Source organism: Lycium ferocissimum, chromosome 4 (assembly GCF_029784015.1).
Source record: "Lycium ferocissimum isolate CSIRO_LF1 chromosome 4, AGI_CSIRO_Lferr_CH_V1, whole genome shotgun sequence".
In the NCBI taxonomy this organism is placed as follows: domain Eukaryota; kingdom Viridiplantae; phylum Streptophyta; class Magnoliopsida; order Solanales; family Solanaceae; genus Lycium; species Lycium ferocissimum.
The window spans coordinates 14,779,228-14,789,149 of NC_081345.1; positions in this window are offsets into that span (position 1 = coordinate 14,779,228).

Sequence of the window (9,922 nt, forward strand, 5' to 3'; positions counted from 1 at the left end):
GTGAAAACCCTGCATGTGGATTTTGTATCCGTCACATGAAATAAGTTAAGCAGAATGTAATTAGTTAATGAATTAAATTGTCAGTAATTTAATTTAGATGATTGGTATCTGTAATCTTAACATGGACAGTTAAATAAGATTTAATGAAAGATTTCGAAATTAAACTGAGGAGTGCAATTACAAATTTTTAGTGGAATAATTCACAATTTATTATGGTAGAGTTAATTCAGATATTTCAAATTAATTCCATAATAGGAAGCCCCGTTAATTAAATTATGTGGCCTCTGGTGTGCACGAATAATAAAGAATTAAATGGAATCCGATTTCTTGGAGGAAAGAAAGATTGTCTGACCCAAATCGCAGTCGTGGTGGCACCTACACTATTCCCTCTGGTAGGCGTACCATTCCCAAATCATTTACCTCATTTCAGGAAGTAGGTGAGGAATTAAAATAATTAGAAGCATAATCTAAATCATAATGACATAAACAAGTGACAAAACAAGACTTTTATAAATAAAATTCCCAAAATCTGATCTTACATGGTACAAGAGCTTCTACATCAAGATACAAGAATTGAAAAGACATACAGACTCCAAAATAGTAAACACTGTTCGTAAGAGTAGAATAGACAGAGTACATAAGAAGCGATTCGGAATGCTGGACCGGCTAGTGGCTCACCCGAACATCTCGGTGAAAATCCTTGGAATCTACCTTGATATCTCAAACATTAACCTGGAACAACTCTAAACCCCGAAAAAAGGTGTACCAAGAGTAGCATGAGTACAAACACACGTACTCGTAGGTATCATAGGCCGACTAAGATTAGTTAATACATGAAATACAAAAATCAACGAGAAGAACAGATAAGATGGTCAACAACAACAAAAGGCACAGTAAGTCTCAATATCTTTCGGTCATAGCCTAGGTTAAAGCTTCTAAACCACAAGTCTGCCAAGTCCCTAGTAAATCCTCAACCACAAGCAACAACACAAGAGAATAACCAATAAGAATCCACTAGAGTAATATGCGATACAATGATAAGACGTACGATGCAAATGGGATGCAATGCAATGCGATGCCATGATCAATGTCTCGAACCTATACATGCATGCTATAAGCATTTTTCGCTTTAATAGTCATGACCCATGGGGGACCCGCGGCGTCCATGTACTAGCCACTCCGGAACAAATCTCAAATCGTGACTCTGCCACTATATGTCCGGTACAGACCTCGGACTATAGCAATAATAATGTTACTAGACACTCTGAAACAGACTTCGGATCATGACTCTGCCACTATATATTTGGTACAGACCTCAGACTATATCAATAACAATGTTACTTTCCTCTTTCTCTTTCTTTCCATTTCAAAATCCGTTCCCATAACTCTTTCATCATATATGAATGCAAGAAATAAGGAATCACATGTAACCAATGCCAGTTAATATGAGATGGAAATTCATAAGCACTACAATGACAATTCCACCCCTGCACGGATTATCAAGACTATCATGGGAACATATCAGATACTCAATACCAATCACAACAAATAGAACTAGGATAACCCACATAACCACAACCACCTTGTTAAGTACAACACATGTCAATAATTGCATAAAGTACAGTGACAAGCCCAAATAATCAGAAATCATACCAAGCCAGTGGATTTAACACCACAACCATTCCCGAAGGCCTATCATGCTTTTGCCATCAATAACTACATAACACATGCGATTCGCTAATCAAAGTCTAAGAAAGGTAAGCCATAACCTACCTCGAAGGCCGATCAGGTGCCACGAACCTCAAGCCAGATGCCTTCCTTTTGCGAAGAGCCTCCGAACTATCGAAGTCTAATCAAAAGTTAATCTACATTGGCAACTGAGACTAACAACACCCATATTGCCATAAACTTATCCGAATCGAAAAATAACCTTAAAAGAGAAACCCGAGCCCACAAGGGAAAAATTGGAATTTCAAGTTAAAATGGTTCACCCAACCCTTAGGAAGTCCAATACCATCCCCCAAATCACTACTTTACCTCAATTTATCATCAATTTCATCATTAATAGAAAACCCCAAAATAGAGAAAAACCCTAACTTTTCCATTCTCAAATTTCATGAATTAAAGAGAGATTCAACTTAATATCTGGTTATCCCAATTATTTCATGACTAGATTTCATAAGATTTACCAACAAAATCCATTTTCATAGCACAAGATTCATAAACTCAACACTAGGATTTACAACCCCATCTTCCCCAACTAATCCCTTATTTCCACCATAGAGTCTATACGTAGACCATAAACAACACAAATAGAGTAAAAGAGACTTACCCAATGAAGAATCAAGCCAAAATCTCCTCAAATCGCCCTTAGAACTCTCTAGATTTTAATTTTAATGCACGGAAGGAGTGGGTTCGGAATGGTGAATATAAGGTTTCTGATATCAGCGATCTCGCTTACGCGGAACTTGTGTCCGCCTATGCGATCCCACAACTGCGGAGAAACGTCTGCAAATGCGAATTCATTAATGACTCAGTATCCTCGCCGATGCGGAGGAATGTTCGCCTGTGTGATACCGCGCCTGCGGAAGGAACTTCACAAGTGCGGAGAATACTCGACTTAGCAGAAACTCGCATTTGCGGACCTGCAGTGGAGATCACCACGTCGTAGAAGCAACACGTAAAAACCAGAAAATCTGGTTTTCATCAAGTTCAACCCAAAAACCCGACCTCCATTCGAGACCTCCCGGATACAAACCAAATATGAAGACACAGTTAAAAATGCCTTACGAACTCAACCATGGCCTCAGAATTCCCAACGGAGGTCACCTTGGCCCGGTCACGCCTAAACAACCAAATTAAGATTCCAACCAGAGGCCTAAAAAGCTCCCGAGTGCCTCAAGAACCGAACCAGTCATCCCACCAAGTCATAATTGACCCTCCGGACCTAATGGAACCAAAGGAAATCCCAAAAAGGTCAGTTTACCCAAAAGTCAACTATTAGTCTTTTTTCACATATTCAACTTAGAACTTATAATTTTCTCATGAAATAAGACTCGCCCGATCACCCCGGGAACCGTGCTACCCATCCCCGCAAGTCAAACACGCTCTATCAGGGCTAGAGTAAAGGTCAACGGGGGTAAAAGGGTAAAATGCCTATACGATCAAACGAGTCGTTACAAAGACCTAGAAGGTTTGGGAAAGGGTTTAAACCTTAAACCTGTAGTTATATAAAGGGTCTTATTCCATAAGGAGGCTACAGTCATTACAAGTTTCTACACAATTTTCATAGAAATTCGCCAACACAAATGTCACAGATTCTGGTATTATTCGGGTTACACAGTAGAAGATCGTAGAACTGGAGGATGATCGTGAGGACGGTTTTTACTCATGCTTGAAGGTTCGATTTGGTGTTGTGGCCACGCTTCAAGAGATAAGTATCGATTTCATGTTTGATTAAAATTAATGATTATGTGTTGTCTATATTACATGTAAGTTCGATCCTGACTATTTGCTTCCGCTGTTTATGCCTGTATTCCATCAAGAATATCTTGAGCTATTTATTCCATGTATGTGTCCTTTCTCAGTATTAAACTATTATGTATAGCTACCTTTTCCCTTTTTCTCGTATTGTTCCATTGCTGCATTCTTGCAATTGCATTATTTGGTATTAGATCACTTTCTTGAGTTTTGTGAATACTACAAGAGAGAGACAACGCACATGCTCAACAGAATGACTATGGAGACTTTATACAAATTCAAATAGAGATAGCGAAGTAATTGTAAATGGGTTTTAGTTGATATACACAATCTAATTAGAGGAGGGATTTAAGGAGATAGCGTTTGTGGCATATGTAGTACTAATAAATAATTAAAAATGGGTAAATAGGGTATTTTGTGTAGGTTTAAAAAGCATTGGTATTATGAGTAAATATGTCTAGAAAAAGGTGTATCATGTAAAAATGCTTAATTTATTGAGGATGTATCTTCTTTATAGGGATGGACATAAATAACTGCAAAATGAATTGCTGTGAGAATTTCAGAAATTCGGTATTCAACAATTCACTCTACTCTCCATCTGAAAACAACTCCTAAGAAGAAGGAGATATTAGGATTTTGAAAAAAATAAATATTTCGTTACTCTTTAATGTTCATTAAATATACTATACTTTGATAATGACAGATAAACTTTCTTTCAAACAAAAGTTTTGAGAGAAATTGTACATATAAAACATAATACTTCAATTGATATAGTAAACTAGAGAAATTGACCGCGTTTCGTGCGTTTATATCAAAAAATTAACTATGATAGAAAAATTAATGTTACAACTGTAATGAGAAAATAATATCTAATTAATTAAATGTTCTATTAGAGAGAAATATTTTTTCCTTCTTGATGTAACTTGAAAATAATCAAATAAAACAAACAAACAGAGAAGAGAGAGAGCACTACAACTTTAAGACATTACTATAACGTATCAATCCGAATTAAAAATTCATCAATCCGAATTAAAAATTCATGCCTCATCCATTGTATTTATAAGATAAAAGTACATCTTTTATAAAGTAAGTGAAAGATACAAACAATAAAATTTCATTTCCCATAAAGATTATTTAAGTCATATATAGCTGGATTTGACCTTCCGCCTATACTAATTTTGGCAATTGTAGAATAAAAAGACAATTAGATTTTTCCCCCCCTATATATTCAAACTTCATATACCATGACCACACATATGACACCATCACTTTCATTATAACTTAAATAAAATAATTTAACATCACCAAGAAAAATATGGTAATGGACCATGCTCTTTTCTATTTAAATTAGATAACAAATGATATAATAACTGAAACATGACGCACTAATGGATTAAAGAAAAAGAAATTAATTTTAAAAGCCAAAACAGAAGAAACGGAGATCACATGATCCGCCAATGATGTTGAGAGAGGGTGCAATAGAGATTTTTTTATTTTTTATTTTTTACAGTAGAGACATTTATGGTAGTACAAACAAATAACAAAAGGAATTTAATTAATTTTAGCTTACACTGTTCCCTTTAGATTGGATGGCAGATATAATCTCATGCCTTCATATAATTATAATAGTAGTATAAGATATATTTGAATGATATTATGAACACTTGCAAATAAATGGCAAAATTTCATTCGAAGTTGACCTTGGCAGAGTAGTAGTAACATCTTTGATAATTGGTCTTTAGTTACAGGGTAGGAGGGAACATTATCACTGAGAAATTTTTTCTTTCAAAGAATAAGATAATTAATTATCATTTTCAATAGAGAAAAGACATCATTTGACCCCTGAACTTAGCACGAAAACCTAGTTTAGCAACTAAACTTAAGTTATATTTATTTACCCCCCTTAACAACTTTCAAGTTAATTAAATACCCCCCTTAGCGGATGACGTGGCAAGAAAGTGTACCCAATTTCTTAAAAGCGCGTGGGAGGAAAAAAAATAACACTAAAAGTGATCCCAACTGTAGATATGTCATCTTCTAATTGGATGATATATTAAGATTTTCTTAATATTTTATTTTCCATTTTAAATTAACTTTTTCCTTTTCTTTCTTATTCTTTTCCCTTTCTCCTTTTTCCAACCCCCCTCCCCCAAACCCGCCCTCCATCTCCTTTTTCCCCATCCTCTCGCTGTATCTGCTCTCTATCCTCATCTTCTTTCTTCTTCTTTTTTTAATTTTTTTTCCTTTTTTTTTCTAGATAAATTGAAGAGAGCAGATACAATAAGTTAACGTTAATGTCATTGAAAAACAAAATAAGTTAACGTTAATGCCATTGAATAACAAATATAAGAGGGGAAACTAATGAACTCTGCCCTAATAACTGAAGAATCGAGTACTGATTTTAATGCCATTTGCAATTCCTTCACCTTTACTTTATTACCACTAAGAAAGAATACACTGCTGTGTATGTTGTTGTTGTTGTTGTTCAAACCCAATTTCTGAAAATTCCCCAATTTAAACAATACCCACTTATCTAAATCACTTATTTCTCCACTTTTTGTTACAATTTTGTCCTTTGAAGCTTCATATCTTCAGTTACAAAGCACACAAAGCAAAAAACTCACTTGAATTCATTGTGGTATGCTTGAAACGATGGGAAGAAGGAGAGGGAGAGGAGGGGTGAGTGGGGGCGGAGGGATGGGGCAAGAAAGCAACGAAGACAAAAATGAAGAAATTGCACGCTTTGTCCTTCAAATGGGATGGTCTTTAATTTTGGGGAAGAGCCTCTAAAATGGTTATGGAAGAAATGGAGTTGCTAATAATAATACTAATGGGTGAAAAAAGATGACGTTTTGGAGAGAAGTATATGATGTTGGGTATAGTTTGATGTTGTTGATTTATGGATTCCCCAAATGGGGATTGGGGAAGAAGGAGAGGGATAGGAGCGTGCGGAGGTGGGGGGTTTAGGAGGAGGAGAACGGCTTCCACCGGCTAACCACCACCATCGCTGTTCTCCTTCCACCGGCGAACCACCATAACAACGAATTGCTAACAAAACATAAATTTGATTCTAAATGTTTTATGAATTATGAAGAAAACTAATAAAAAAGAATCTTGCTGATAGAGTTGTTGAAGAATTCAGGTTTCAAATTCAAGGAGAAAAATTAAAAAAAGAAGAAGAAAGAAGTTGTTGAAGAAAGAAGAAGATAGCAGCAGCGATTTGGGGGAAGAAGGAGAGGGAGCGGGGGTTGGGGGTTAGAAGGAGAAGGGGATTTAGGGGTCATGGGGTCCATTTTTAATAAAATAATAAAATAGGGAAAGAATGAAGAAGAAAGAGAAAAACTAAATAAATAAAAATAATTAAAAAAATATTTAATGACGTGGACCAAGCACCAGGCGAGTGGTGAACAACACCTAGATCTCATCTGGTCCAGGCCGTTAAAGAGGGTATTTAATTAATTTGAAAGTTGTTAAGGAGGGGTAAATAAATACAACTTAAGTTTAATTGCTAAACTAAGTTTTCGTGCCAAGTTCAGGGGTCAAATGATGTCTTTTCTCTTTTCGATACAACTTTAAGACAAATGATTACCATTCTCGGTAGAATTTTAAGACAAATAACCCATGATAAAGAAACTCCTGTTTATCTAACTATTCATTTTCCTTTTCAAATTTTCATTGTCTTTCTTTCTTACAACAATAAATCAAAGAAATGATAAAAAAAATAAAAGCAAAAAAAACAAAGATAAACATGTTTCTTAACCAATGAGGGTACCACACCACCTAACTTATGTCTGTTCAGATTGAACTTGGATACATACACTCCACCTTGTTTATCAAAAAATCTATCTCACTCAGCTAAATTTTCTCAATTTTCATATCACGTCATAGTCTCAAACTCCTCTTTGAATAATTATGAACTTCTGAAATTTAAAATAACATAAAATGAAGAATTTGAAACCAGTCATTTAAATTGTCCCGAATTTTATTTATTTCCGTACCTTAATATAGATCCTTTCACAATTCAGCTTCATATATTTTGACGAAGAAATGGTCCTAACCATCATAAGAAAAAAAATATATTGCAAGAGAAGCCACTTCAGAGTTTTAGTAAAAGTGTATTTCTAACTTTGTTCCTCATATATTTCCCTAAGAGAAGGTTCATATATATCTCCAAAACATAACTCCTCAGCCGTGGGGAGAGTAAAGTTTTTTTGCTTTTACTAATGAGTTTAATGCACATTAATCACATTAACATAATTAAGAGAGTTAATGAAATGACTTTTAATCTTTTTTAACATATCACATAAATGAGAAAATAGAACAAAATGCCAAAAAAGGAGAAAAAGATAATTATGTTTCTTGGCCAAAGAGATGTCTTACACATCACCTTGTTTATGCCTAGCTTTAACTTATATATAGATATGGTTTGACAACACGATCAAAGGTAGTGTATTTCAAACACACGGCTAACATCTTATTCACTTAAGTTAACTATTACCCAATATAATGAAATATTACTAACATATATTTGTTGTGAAGTTAAAGTCTTTACGTGTCTTAAAAGATACTACAATACAAATACAACACTCACGGATAATTTTTTTACGACTTAACATATTAAAATTTTCTCCAATTGTTTTACTAAGCTTAGGTTGTGAACTTTAAACAGAAACAGAGTTTGAAGATGAAAATACAGATAAATCTAACATTTCAATGAGGCACGCTTATAAATACATTAGATTAAAGATGCAATTTCCTGATTGTGAACATTTAAACAAAAGAAAAGATTGAAAATGAAAATACAAATAAATCTAGCATTTTAGTGAAAACGACAAATAGAGCTAAACTTAAAAGAATGCAAAAAACAAATTCATAGCTAGATTGAAGATGAAACACCTTTGAAGATACGTACTGAGACGAAGAAGGTGTTTTTAGAGATGTTGAAGGTATTTTTCGACGCTAAAATTTACGATGTCAAGTACCTTATGAAATTTCATGGTTTTCATGGCAGGTTGAACGCCATGTTTACAAGTCACAAATCCAGCAGCATCTTTCATGTGGTGGATTCAGGATTTTAAGGCCGTGGGTGCTCACTTCCTTTAACATAAAGTTGCTACCAACCACATAGTCGAAGTGCATAGCTGTTCGAACGCGATAGTGAAAAAAAGTAAAAGAAAAAACTATGATTAATATTATCGTTACGGAGAAAATACTTTAGTCAGAATGAACACTAATAATATCATGATTAAAAAAAAAACTTCTAAATACGAGTTACAATTATGCTCGAGGACTTTTTATATGTTGAAAATGATGAATAATAGCATCATGGCTAACAATTGCGAGTATCTTACATTTCTAACAAACTAAACAAAAAATAAGACAAAAACGATTCACTGAATCTGTTTTACAAAGCATAAACAGTCGGCATTGTGAAAACACATTAACCCAGCAATAATAATTGCAAAAACCCAAAATCCTCGACAGATTATGGCGTGTTATACTTATAACCAAAATCTCTAGCTTTAATCAAAATGATAAATCTTATTACCTTGATTCTTGTATTTTGATTTTGAGATTTTTGGGGAGGACAATAAAGCTTGCTAGTTGTTGTGTAGCTTTGTTACTTTTTTTTTTCCCAGTTGCTTTCTACAACGAAAAAGGAGAAGTCAGGAAGGGTTTCTTTGTCCATTTTCTTTTGGAAGCCTACTAATGTTTTTACAAATTAATAAAATTAGTGAAATGAAATATTGGAAGGTAGAAAAACAATAAAGAAAAGGTAAGCAAAAAGTATATAAAAGAGGAGTGAACATTTTTTTTATAAAACAAGAAGTTTCTATTTGCTTATTTTCAACAAAATTGGAAAATTTTGTTCGTCATTGGAAAAAAAAAGTGCTGCAGCAGGATTAGAACCCACCCACGCCAGAGAACTTGAGTGCAGAAAATTCTCTCTCAGAACCAAAGCACCCATCCCACTTTTTGGCTAATGGGTGCTTACGAATACTTTATAGCCATTTCCGTATGTTTTCTATATACGTACACCGAGTTTCCATCGGGCTTAATGGGTGCTCGAGCACTCGGCATGCTATGTGTGGGTCCGCCCCTGAAGTCATCATACGGGTCGGATAGTCTACTAACATGGACAGTGTTCCAGAAGCCGTGTGATACAATCATTAACGATAACTAATTAGCTTTTATGAAGATATACTATATGGCTTACAATGAGCCCATATAGATATAGTGTAGGGAGTTGTTATCGTATAAATATTCTAGTTTTAAGGGGCAAACATGAGCTAGTTCATGATAAACGCAATTTGAGATCAAATTAAAACGGGAGACAAACTTGCTCTATTTTTCATTATCAAGGGGCAAATCTGAAGTGATAAGGGTATGTTTGAAACCAAAATTAAAATAAGGATAATTTTACTCTATTTTACATAGTTGC